Source organism: Sciurus vulgaris (genome assembly GCF_902686455.1).
Source record: "Sciurus vulgaris genome assembly, chromosome: 10".
Classification (NCBI taxonomy): Eukaryota; Metazoa; Chordata; class Mammalia; order Rodentia; family Sciuridae; genus Sciurus; species Sciurus vulgaris.
In genome coordinates, this window is record NC_136470.1 from 142,995,553 (window position 1) to 143,008,606 (window position 13,054).

Sequence of the window (13,054 nt, forward strand, 5' to 3'; positions counted from 1 at the left end):
CCGTGGGAGCACCTAAAGGCCAGAGCTGTGGTGGACGGTGTCCTGAAGGCAGAGATGTGGTGGACTGTGTCCTGAAGGCAGAGCTGTGGTGGACTGTGTCCTGAAGGTACAGCTGTGGTGGACTGTGCCCTGAGGGCAGAGCTGTGGTGGACTGTGTCCTGAAGGTACAGCTGTGGTGGACTGTGCCCTGAGGGCAGAGCTGTGGTGGACTGTGCCCTGAGGGCAGAGCTGTGGTGGACTGTGCCCTGAGGGCAGAGCTGTGGTGGACTGTGCCCTGAGGGCAGAGCTGTGGTGGACTGTGCCCTGAGGGCAGAGCTGTGGTGGACTGTGCCCTGAGGGCAGAGCTGTGGTGGACGGTGCCCTGAGGGCAGAGCTGTGGTGGACGGTGCCCTGAGGGCAGAGCTGTGGTGGACGGTGCCCTGAGGGCAGAGCTGTGGTGGACTGTGCCCTGAGGGCAGAGCTGTGGTGGATGGTGCCCTGAGGGCAGAGCTGTGGTGGACGGTGTCCTGAGGGCAGAGCTGTGGTGGATGGTGTCCTGAGGGCAGAGATGTGGTGGACTGTGTCCTGAGGGCTAGACCTGGGATGGACTGGGTCTACAGTAACAAGGCTGGTGCTCAGTGTCACCCCGCATCTTGTTGGTGGTTTACATGCGTTAGTTCATGAAATCCTATGACTTTATCCCCAAATTCAGAGGAGGCGTGGAGGGTCTGGGTCACAGCTGGTAAAGTGAGAGGCCAGGACCTGAACTCACCGAGGCAGGAGGATCACTCATTCAAAGCCAGCCTCAGCAACAGTGAGGCGCTAAGCAACTCAGTGAGATCCTGTCTCTAAATAAAATCCGAAATAGTGCTGGGGATGTGCTCAGTAGTCGAGTGCCCCTGAGTTCAATCTCCAGTACCCACCTCCAAAAACAGGCTGTGATCTTAGTGCAGTCTGTCTCACGGAGCTGATGAAGCAATGTGAGGTCTTACTTCTGAGTCTGTCACACAAACAGCATCTGGTAGATGGAAGGGGCGGACGTAGAAGTGGTGATCACCATCGTTACCGTTATCAGAACGGATGTACAGCAGGCGACACCTAAGACGCGTCCTCTGTGCTGAGCTGCTGGGATTATAGGCATGTACCACCCTGCCTGGTGAGCCATGGGGCCTGTCCTGTCCATATTTTTGTTTTATATTTTGAGACAGGGTCTTGCCAAGTGGCTGAGACTGGCCTCAAACTTACTAATCCTCCTGTCTCAGCCTCCTGAGCCGCTGGAATTACAGGCATGTGCCACTGCACTTGGCTGTCTTAGTCATGTGATAGTTTAATAAAGTTAGGCACAGAGAACACTGGTCACCAGAAGTAGGTAGGTAGATGAGAAAACTAAAGTTCCACCAGATCTGTGGCAGAGCCAGAAACCCTGCATGACCACTGGACTCCATCTGCCCACACTGCCTCTGCCAGATCCTAAGCCACCGTCCCCATGCAGGTGGGCGAAGGTGAGTTAGGTTGCTCAGGAGGCCTGAGTGCACAGAGTGGCATCCTGGTCTGGGACCCCCAAACAGAGGGGTCTGGTGAAGAGGGGCCAGAGGGGTCTTGGAAGTCAGCAATCAACTAGGAATGGTGCTGTGACGGAGACGCCCCATCTGACGGCCTCGGCCATCTGTCCTTCCGAGCGTGGCCAGACCCCTCTCCTCCTCCAGCTCCCATCTCTGTTCCTGTTGCTGATGCTCCTGAGGCACGGCCCGTGCCGTCCCGCAGAACAGAGCACGCGCTCAGCTCGTCCTGTAGCACATACTCAGTTCTCGGGAACATAGCCGCCCGTAAACACGACGCTGAGTTCAGAGGCCCCAGGAGTGCCTGGGATTAGTGAATCCGCTCTGTTCAAGGGCAGGTGAATCCAACGGCACCTGTGACCTCTTACCTTCAGCGTATGGGTACTGCCTTCAAAAGCATGACTGCCGAACTTTGAATTCACAGCCAAAAGCAAAAATAAACACAGGAGAAAAAAATTGAAAAAGAGTCTGAATTTTGCAAAGATATTTACCCCACAGTTTTCAAGAATAAAGATCCCCTGTGGTAAATTTAAATTCTTATTCTACTAAAGGAAATTGATGTATTTATGTAAGGAATATTTATTTTGGGGATGTGGGGCATAAAAATATGTATGACATGTGTTACATGTAAATACTTTTAAAATGAGGTCGAATACCCTAAGAGTGAAGCACATGAGCTCGTGTTGCTTGGCACTCGGGAGCGTTGGTCAGGAAACCCACTGAAGGAGGAGACACGGCAGGAGCTGGGTGTCCCGGGAGGGTCACAGTGGCTGACAGCAGATCTGTCCACGCAGAGAGGGAGCCTGAGATGCAGAGAGGGGCAAGAGGTGTGGCCGTGGATTCTCTGAGGACACACAGCTATCAGGCAATGTGAAAATCTCATGTAGAACCTGCCAGGGTGACCAGTTATTTGTTTTGCTTTTATCGTAGCTTCTTGAGGTCCTGTGAGCTGCCGTCTCCTGGCCCCGCCAGTCTGCCCTGAGGGAGATAAGCAGACTCAGCACTGTGAACACCTCAATGACGCCCGGAAGGTGTGCTCCTCTGGAACTCACTGGTGACCCTCGGTGGGCGGGAATCCCTGCCCAGGCTTTCTGGCCGTGCCAGTGACCTGGGCTCAATCACCCCATTTTCCCTGTTCTGAATTTATAGTTCTGCAAAATGGCAGGGTCCTTCCTCTGCAGGGCACAGAGAGAGGGGGACTGATTCTTGGAAACCTCTCTGAAGTGTCTTCTGCCATCCTAGTCAGTGTCTGGGGATGACATTCCCAGCCGGGGCTGCCCTAAGCTGAATGAATCGTCTGGTTCTTTGGTCACTAGTGCTTGGGGTCCTGAAGCCATTACTTCATCCCTGGGCTCAGACGTGGAGGGAGGCCTGCTGGGGTGGTTGGCTCCTCCGGTGGGCTGCTGCCTCCCTGCACGCCCGTCCCGCATGGGGTGGTGGCCCAGCAGGTATGGTGACAGGGACGGTGTGTCCCTTCAGAGATGATCATAAAGGAAACTGAGCTGGTGCCTTCTCTCGTGCCCCTGCTCTGACAGGGGCCGTTGCCACGTGGTGAGGAAGCTCGGCAAGCTGCAAGGGGCCCTGGTGAAGAAGGAGGCTGCTGTGGACAGCCCAGGAGGGGCAGCGGTTTCCACAGCAGCGGCTGCGCCAGCCGCCCAGCCCAGCCTTCAGGTGGGGCCACCTGGCTAAGCCTATGAAAGACCCTGACCAGGACCCACCTCCCCAAACCGCTGCATTCCTGACTCCCAGAAGCGGCAGGCCATGGTGAACGTCCCTCGCTGTCCCCTGCTGGCGTTGGAGGCAATAGATGACTCTAGGCCTCTCCTGTGAATTCCCACGTCTGAAACTGGGATGCAGGGAGCTTACTTAGACTTGGCCTCTAGCAGTTAAGAGTAATTAGGAAACAAATAATCCACAATGGAGAAACCCGGGCTGGACACAGGGGCTCCCGGGACACCTGGGACATCACACACCAGAGTGCTCTGAGGGACCGTCCCTACCACAGGCCAGAGGAGGCAGGAAATGGAACCATGAGCCCCATCTGGAGAGAAGGGGTCCAAAGAAGCCCCACGATTTGGAACTCTGTCTGTAAAAGAATATCAGCCCTTCCCTGGGGTGGGGGGAGGACAGAGTACCCGCAAGGACCGGCAGGACGGCGGCCCCGCTGAGTCTTAGGGAAGGTGTTCACTTCTGTGCAAAGATGGCCACTGAGTCACGTGACAAGTCCCTGCGAGGGAAGACAGATTTGCCCTCAGACATGAGAAACCATGGGCAGGCTTTGAGCAGGAGACGGACAGAGTCAGAGGCGAGTTCTGGACAGACAGCGGGTGGCTCTCTAGAAAGGCCCTGCCAGCCTCGAGGCAGGAGGGGACGGAAGCCATAGAGAACACTGCTGTTCTTCCCTACAGGTGCTGATCCTAGGGACTCGGACTTCTGCTGTGTTTGTGTCACTCACAGGGTGCCTTTGTTTTTCGAGCTTTCATTTTGGAATAATCTCAGATGTACCAAAACAATGCAGAACGAGTGTGAGGAATTCCTAGACACGCTTCTTCCGGCTTCCTCATATGTTAACATTTTTAGAACCACAGAAGGATTTTGAACTCAGAACGTGAACACTGACCCAGGTCTAGCCGCCTGCTGGCCTCAGTGGACTCTCGGGAGTCCTGTGACGGGCGCGCCTGGCCTCAGTAGGATCTCGGGTGTCCTGCGATGGGTGCACCTGGCCTCAGTGGACTCTCGGGAGTCCTGCGACGGGTGCGCCCTTTCTGGTCAGATGGCACCTGTGTTTGGTTGTCGTGTCTTCTTAGCCCGGGACGATCCATAGCCCTCTTGGTGTTCCAAGCCTTGACCCGGGAAGAGCGACCCACTTGCCTGGAGACAGTTCCTGGCTTTGGGTTTATCTCCTCTGATGTTTCTCCATGATTAAATTAAGTTGTGTGCTCCTGGTGGAGACGCCGCAGGAGTGATGGCAGGTGTCCTCAGTGGGTTACACTGTCTCATCATCGGTGATGCTACCTTTGACGACTCGGTTGCCGTTGGTGCGGCCCCATGTTTCCTCTGCGGCATCCTTGGATTGCTGTGCATCTTAGGAGAAGATACTTTCACACTCTGCGCATCTCCTGTTTCTCATCAAACCTTCACCCAGGAATTTTTAAAATTATTGTATTAAAATCACTTTATCGACGCCCAAACTAATGATTGCGGGGGAGCCTAGCACATAAAACTCATGCCAGGGAAGTGTGCCTGGCGCATAAAGACCCATGCCAGAGGTTGGTAATCTTCCTCTGGAGGATGATAGCAAGGACTCGTCATAAGTTGGGTGCTGCCAAGGCCTTCCCTGGAAGACCATAGCAAGGACTCGTCGTAAATTGAGTAAAGCTGGAGCCCCTTCCTCAGAGTGTTAATCTCTCTTCCTTTTTTGTTTTTCACCAGAACTCACAATATTACGCGGATTAATCATGTTTAATAAAGTTCTTCGGTTGAAGGATGATGGGAACACAAACAGTTCATATGAGTTAACTCAATTCCAGTAAAATAAAGTTCATTTGTTTACACAAAGCACTAATATTCCTATAGGGAATGGTGGACATTCTGAAGCAATATGTCTTGTGATGTTTTTGCTAACTTTTACAAAACTCCCAGACATCTAGTTGCATATAAGTGATTCTCTTAGCTTCAGTGATCAACATATTTATTACATCTGGTTTCTTCTGCAAAGTAATGAGCCTCCCACAGAAATACATTATATTTAGTTCAAAAGAAAAGTTTTAGTTCTTTTAGATGAAGATTTTTTACTCTGAAGATAATAACTTGGTTCTTAATAGTATAATATGATTTAACATAGCATAGACATGTAATTATAGTCATAAAAAATTAATAACAAATTACTAGAAGTTATAATTAATCTTAGCAGTAAGAAATCAAATAAAAGTTAAACTTCAAGGAAAAACAAGTAGTATACAACAACTTGCTTTTGTAAGTTTCGAGTCAAGGATACTTCATTGTGGGAAAATGTCAAGTAAGATAAGATATTACCAGATGGCGCCTGTTGGCTAAATGCCCAAATCCTTCTTCTGTTATCTATGCCCTTGAAACTCCCTCCTTTATTCTTAGTAAGTTTGTAAAGGGTATAAATATTGCTGGTGAATTCAATAAACTTGTCAGCAACCTAACACTGACCTGAGTCTGTGTGGTTGCTGTCCATCGCCGACGCTGCGCCGCCTAATCACTCGGGGCTTTTACATTTCAGGCCATCAAGGACCCCTGGACTCTGCTGCTTGGGCTGGTCCCCGGCAAATGATTACTTGGGTACTGCCAAATGGTGAGAAATCACAAGGTTTTGAATCACGTTTTCTGGTGGCTCTAAAACATGTGCATGATTTTGTTTTAAAAAAACCCTTTGAATAATGGTGCCTTCTTGTCCTCTTCTTGTGGGTGAGCCGTGCTTGCTGCCTCGTTAGTAAAGAATGGGAAACACAGACGTGGTTTCTGAGGCCGGATCAGGAGGGACACGCTGTGCGGTTCTCTCCTTGCCCTCTCTCTTGAGTGGCCTTCTTTGGGGAGGACAGCTGCCATGTCACAAAGACCCTCGGGGCAGCTCTCTGGGGACGTCCATGTGGACAGGAACTGCCACGCCTGCCAACAGTCAGCACTAACTTGCAGGCCTGTGCATGAGCGGCCTTAGAAGCAAATCCTCTGGCCCCAGATAAGCCTCCCAGGACTGCAGCCCTGGCAGACCTGCTGGCTGCACCCTCACGGGAGACTGAACCAGCACCACACCAGGAAGGCGCTCCAGGGTTCCTGACCTACACAAATGGGTGTGTGAGATCATAAATGCTTATTGTTTTAAGCCACTGAGTTTTGGTCTAATTTGTGATGCAGAAAAAGGTAGTGAATGCATACTGATAGGGAGGTAAGAATCAGCAGAAGAAAGTTCAAGAGGCGCCAATACCAGGAAAGAGAGGATACTCATGTCACTCAAATCCATGGGGTCGGCATTCATAAGAAATGATAGTGAAACCTGCCTTTCACCAAGTCAGTTAAAATTAACATGTTAAGGCATCACATACACTGCTGGTCACGACATAAACTGGTGCGGTCATTTCAGAAAGCAGTTGACATACCCTGGTAAAGAGAAGGAACACGTCCTCATGACAGATTACCTAACTCCTACTCCTGACACACAGGGAACAGAAACAGATGCTCGGGTACATCAAAAGGCAAGTGTGAGAACGTTCCGAGCAGTGTGATTGTAACAGCTGGAAACTGGGAGAAACCCCAGTACCCACCAGCAGTAGGTGAACAAATTACAGAACGCTCATTCACTAGATCATATACGTATAAATGAAAATCAGACTACAGCTGCAAGGTAGACAGGATGGATGGACCGACAGGATGGATGGATGGACAGTTTGGATGGATGGACAGACAGGATGGATGAATGAACAGACAGTATGGATGGATGGACAGAGAGGCTGGATGGACAGACAGGATGGATGGATGGATGGACAGACAGGATGGATGGATAAACAGACAGGATGGATGGATGGACAGACAGGATGGATGGATAAACAGACAGGATGGATGGATGGACAGACAGGATGGATGGACAGACAGGATGGATGGATGGACAGACAGGATGGATGGATGGATGGATGGACAGACAGGATGGATGGATGGATAGACAGGCAGGATGGACAGACAGGATGGATGGATAGACAGACAGGATGGATGGATGGACAGACAGGATGGATGGATGGATAGACAGGATGGATGGACAGACAGGATGGATGGATGGATGGATGGACAGACAGGATGGATGGACAGACAGGATGGATGGATGGATAGACAGGATGGACAGACAGGATGGATGGATGGACAGACAGGATGGATGGATAAACAGACAGGATGGATGGATGGACAGACAGGATGGATGGACAGACAGGATGGATGGATGGACAGACAGGATGGTTGGATGGATAGACAGGATGGATGGACAGACAAGATGGATGGATGGATAGAAGGATAGATATCCTGGTTCTCTTTATGTAAAGTTCAGAAGGAGGCAAAGCTTAACTTTTTTTTTAGAGATGATTTCTTAAGTGATAAATCCACAAAGAAAAGCTGGAAAGGAGAACACCAGGAGTCACTGCGGGCTTCTCAAGGGAGGAACACAGCCTTGGGATTGGAAATGGGCTGTGTAGGGGGTGTTGTGAGAAATACATCATTCCTTTTTTTAAAAATCATTCTTATTGATGTTTATTTTAACACAATGAATCAATGTAACATCTTTGTATTCATGTTGATAAATGCGACCCGCATATGAGCTGCACGGATGTTGGTGGTGATTCATGGAATGACGCCCTGGTGGTCCACGAGCTACGTGCCTTCATGTCTTACAGTCACCAGGTGGAACATGGGGTATGAATGCAGCCCAGGACCTGGGGACTGGACGGGGTCAGGAGTCCTAGCCAGCCGCTGGGCTCCACTGAGAGACAACTCGCCAGTCAGGTGGGAGAGTCACTGGAGCACGGCGTAGAGGCAGGCTGTGTGCCTGGCTGGCTGTGGAGGCCCATGGCGGAGGCCCAGGGGTCAGCTGTACTAATGCAAAGGCAGTCCCTCGCTTGGTGGTGAGGCCCAGATCTTCACCCTGAGGCCAGGCAGCAGATGGGTTGAGAGCGGGACTGGTCAGCCTGGCTCTGAAGGAGGTGGGCCTTCTGCCCTATGCCCTGCTGGACACCTGCACACCTCCTGCCCAGCACAGCTCTGGACTCCAGAGCTCAGTGGTGCTAGGTGTCAGCTGGCTGAAGAGCGTGTCCGTCTCGACTCTGGCCTCTGACTGGGAGCGAGGTCTGCTGACCTGGGGCGGCTGAGCGAGAGGCGTTTTGGGGCAGGGCCTTCCTGCCCCTGAGTAGCACTGTGTGAACCCGGGCACAGCACGCCTGGGGCAAAGGATCTGACCCTCAGCCTCACCCAGGTGACTCATGGACTCACCATATCCTGTGACAACCTGCCTTCCTCCACACCCGCCTCTCTGGGAACCGCCTGGACAGGAAGGTCACTCACGCCCGCGCCCTCCACTCGGTGGACAGCTCTTCCCTGAGCTCTGCTGTGGGCCTGGAATGGTGACTCAGGGTGGAGCAGCAGCAGGAAGGGCCCTGCTTTGGAAATGGTTTAGCACAAGACACACTTGAATTAAATCGGGCAGATAAATGTGGAACTGCTGCTCAGGTGAGTGCTGGAATCTGACTGTTCCTCATAGAGAGAGGCGACCTGGGAGGGGATGCTAACAGTGTACACCAAGAAAAGACAGAAGAGACGCAGAAGGAAGGAAGTTTGCCGTCACATAAAGAATTTAAAGTGATGACTATCAGAGGACCTGCTTCAGACCAACCAGGGTGTTCAGGGGTTTATAATACCACTGAAGTGATTATTACATGTTACTATTTATTAACTTAAACATATTGATAAATCCTCGCAGAATCCTGTAGAGATAAGAAACCGAGAATAAATAACCTAAGGTTACAGGTACACAAAAACTCACATATATTAATAAGAGCTTTACTGATTCACATTCCATAAAACTTACCCTTCGAAGTATACAGTTGGTGGTTCTTCGTATTCTCAGAGTTGTGAATTACCATTGCCTAATTTTGGAACATTTCCATCATCCCCAGAAGGGCCCCAGGGTTTCCTTCTGCGTCCCACCCCAGGCCCTGGTGACCACTAACATGCTGTCTCTCTGAGTGGAGCTGACTCTGTGGACACTTCACCTAAGTGGAGTTGGGCAATATGCAGCCCTTGATGTTTTCGAGATTCTTTCATGCTGTAGCGTACATCAGCATTTCATTTCTTTTTTTCCTCTCAAATAATATTCCCCTGCATGTTAAAGCCACATTCTATCCATGTATTCATTTCTGGGCTTTCAGGTTGCTTTCATCTTTTGACCCTCATGAACAATGCTTCTGTGGGTATTTGTGTACGATTTTCGTGTGGAAACGCGTTTTCATTTCTCTCTGCTATGTTCTTCGGGGTGGAATTGCTGGGCAGGCCATTTGTCAACACTGCTTTAACCTTTAGAGAAACTTGCAGACTGTTTCCACATCCTGCCCACTGGATGCCCTGCAGTGTCTGAGGGTCCAAGCTCCCCCACGTCTCACCAGCTTCATTGTGGTCTGCCGTTTCGGTGGTGCTGTCCTGGAGAGTGGAGGCGCTGCCTCCGTGCCTTTGATCTACATTTCCCTAATGGCTACTGAGGCTGGTGTGTCCGTGTGCTACTGGCCATTCATGTCTTCTGTCACCTCACATCTTTTGTCCACTTCTAATTGGGTTGCCCTCTTACTTTTGTAGAGTTTTTGTGTGTTCTAGATACCAGTCCTTAATTAGATGTATGATTTGTAAAACATCTCTACTATTCTTTGGATTTTCTTTTCAACACCCGTCTTTTTTATGGAAAAATATTATTCCACTGTATGGATATGACACATTTTGAGCATTTATCCATCGACTGATAGGCATATGGATATTATAAGATATAATAATAACCATCTCCACCTCTTGGCTGTTGTCAGTAATGATCTGAACCCGTGTGTCCAAGCTCCTGTGTAGCCCTCTGTTCTCAACACTCTGGGTGTATGTACAGAACAGCAGCTCCCAGGTGTGACTGGGAGGAACTGCCAGAGCCGTCCACCATGGCCGTCCTGCATGACACAATAATGTCCTCATGTGGCTTTCGTTTGCACTTTCACTCGCTCTGCTCTGCACAATCAAAGTTCCTTCATTCTTCCCTACTCTCCCCTCCACCATGGATTAGCATGCCCTTATCAGAGAAAATATTCCGCCGGGCTTATTTCTCTTAGCATGATATTCTCCAACTCCATCCATTTACCTGAAAATGCCATAATTTCATTCTTCATTTTAAGGCCCAGTAATATTCCTTTGTGTATATGTTCCACATTTTCTTTATCCATCCATCTGTTGAAGGACACCTTGGTTGGTTCACAATCTAGCTATTGTGAGTTGAGCTGCTATAAACACTGATGTGGATGCATCACTGTAGTGTGCTGATTTTTCTTATTCTTTCTTTTTTTTTTTTTTGCGGTGCTGGGGATTGAACCCAGGGCCTTGTGCTTGCGAGGCAAGCACTTTACCAACTGAGCTATCTCCCCAGCCCTGATTTTTCTTAAGTTCTATATTCTGCACTAATTTTTACAAAAGTAATTATACTTTTATTTTATAATTATAAAAAACAAAGCACAGTGAAGTTTATTTTTTAAAAGCCCCAAATCTCTAGACTCTGGGGCACGGGAAAATTTCCCCTCCACTATATTCCTTCCTTTGAATCCAAAATGGCAGGAGAGAATGGAGGGAGGGTGGCCCAGTGACTTCCTGAGCGCGTTTCGGAATGTATTTCCTTTAGAAATGATGCTGTAAATGGTGTTGCCGTCCCCAGGCTGACCCCCTCTACTGCGGGTGGCAAGGGAGCTTCCGATTCCTCTCTGTGAACCCAGCTGCCCACTCTGATATTGGTGCTCACTGGACACACAGGTCCTGGTGCAGCTGGCAGCTCTGGAATGCACTTCCCCATCAACAGGGAACTGCCTCTCCAAGGGGAGGGGATGGAACGGCACCCGGAGTGGGAAGGGGGCTTGTCAGGGCCAGGGGTCAGATGTTTGTTTATTAACTATTTTATTTGTTCCAATTAGTTGTACTTGACAGTAGGATGCACTTATGCATTTTGACAATCATACATTAATGGAGTGTCATCTCTCATTTTTCTGATTGTACATGTTGCAGGATCACATTGGTCATGCAGTCATACATGTACATGAGGTAATAATGTCTCTTTCACTCCACTATCCTTACCCCCAGACCCCTTCCCTGCCCTTCACTACCCTCTACCCAATCTAAGATTCCATCTCACCCAGTCAGAATGGCAATTATCAAGAACACAAGCAACAATAAGTGTTGGCATGGATGTGGGGAAAAGGTACACTCATATATTACTGGTGGGAATGCAAATAGGTGCAGCCACTCTGGAAAGCAGTGTGGAGAGTCCTCAGAAAACTTGGAATGGACTCACCATTTGACCCAGCTATCCCACTCCTCAGTTTATACCCAAAGGACTTAAAATCAACATACTACAGTGATGTAGCCACATCAATGTTCATAGCAGCTCAATTCACGATAGCTAGATTGTGGAACCAACCTAGATGTCCTCGGTTTGAAGAATGGATAAAGAAACTGTGGCATATATACACAATGGAATATTACTCAGCCATACAGAATGAAATTATGGTATTTGTTGGTAAATGGATGGAGCTATCACACTAAGTGAAATAAACCAGACCCACAAAACCAAAGACGGAATATGTCCTCTCTGATATGCAGATGCTGATTCACAATAGGGGGGCGGCTAGCAAAGAATAGAGTTACTTTAGATTAGGTTTGATGTTTTTGACTCTTTCCTGTATAATGTTTGTCTGATTTCTCACCCACTCTCTGTGCGAACCATGACGGCAATCCTGTATCTGCTTCAGGGATGCGAGGGGACAAAAGCTGATGACAGGGTGTTTGACCCTCTCAGTGGATAGTGTTTCCCTGATTTTGAACGGACTGATTTCCAGGATCTGAAGGGAATGAGCAGCACATACTGGATTAGAGTCAGAATTTTTTTCAGACGCTTATCCTGTAGTGAGTATTTATGGGCTATTAGAATCCACTGAAAATAGAAACGTCACATTCTTGTTTACATGCGATACTTATTACAAGTGGCAGGAGATGCTAATTTTAAACTAACTTTTAAAAAAATCAGCTCAGAGGAGCTTAGTTTAGAACTAATATATGATAAGCACTCCAAGGGACTATTTGGATCAATTGTTATCCCTGAGATTGCATAAATGTGTGTGCTGACCATTCTGATCCCACCTCTGGCCTCAGGCTACTTTTGGTGAAGTTCTGGAAATGCCATGCCCAGGAGCATCCAGGCTGTGTTGTCAGTTTGCCTGTGGACGTGGGTGTGGTGTGTGTGTCTGCATGCACATGACCTGGTGTGTGTGTCTGCACGCACGCGACTGATCCTGAGTTACTCAGAACATTGACAAAGAGTATTCTTCACATTTCGTGTTGGCCTGGTGACCTAGACGGATACGTGGTTGCTGCGTGAGACCCTCCCAGCCGCTTGCTGAAGACTGGTTGTATCCTCTTTTGGAGACCCTCATCCGCATGCCGGGTGTAGACAGTGAGCCGGTGACAGGCTCTGGGAGAACAGAGCACATCTCTGCCCACGGAATTCCAGGCACCAGGATGAACACATATGCCCTGTGTACTTAGCATGTTTATATGACTCAGTATAAATGGATGCATTCAGAGCCTCATGAGTGCGTGTCTGCAGAGGGTCTCAGTGACTTCATGCGTTTTCCTCACTATCAGTGAGTTCTCTGGCACATTTAATAAACCCTCTGCTATTCCTGATTAGGAAGTACTGAATTTCTGAGGTCTTAACAAATATCATGTTT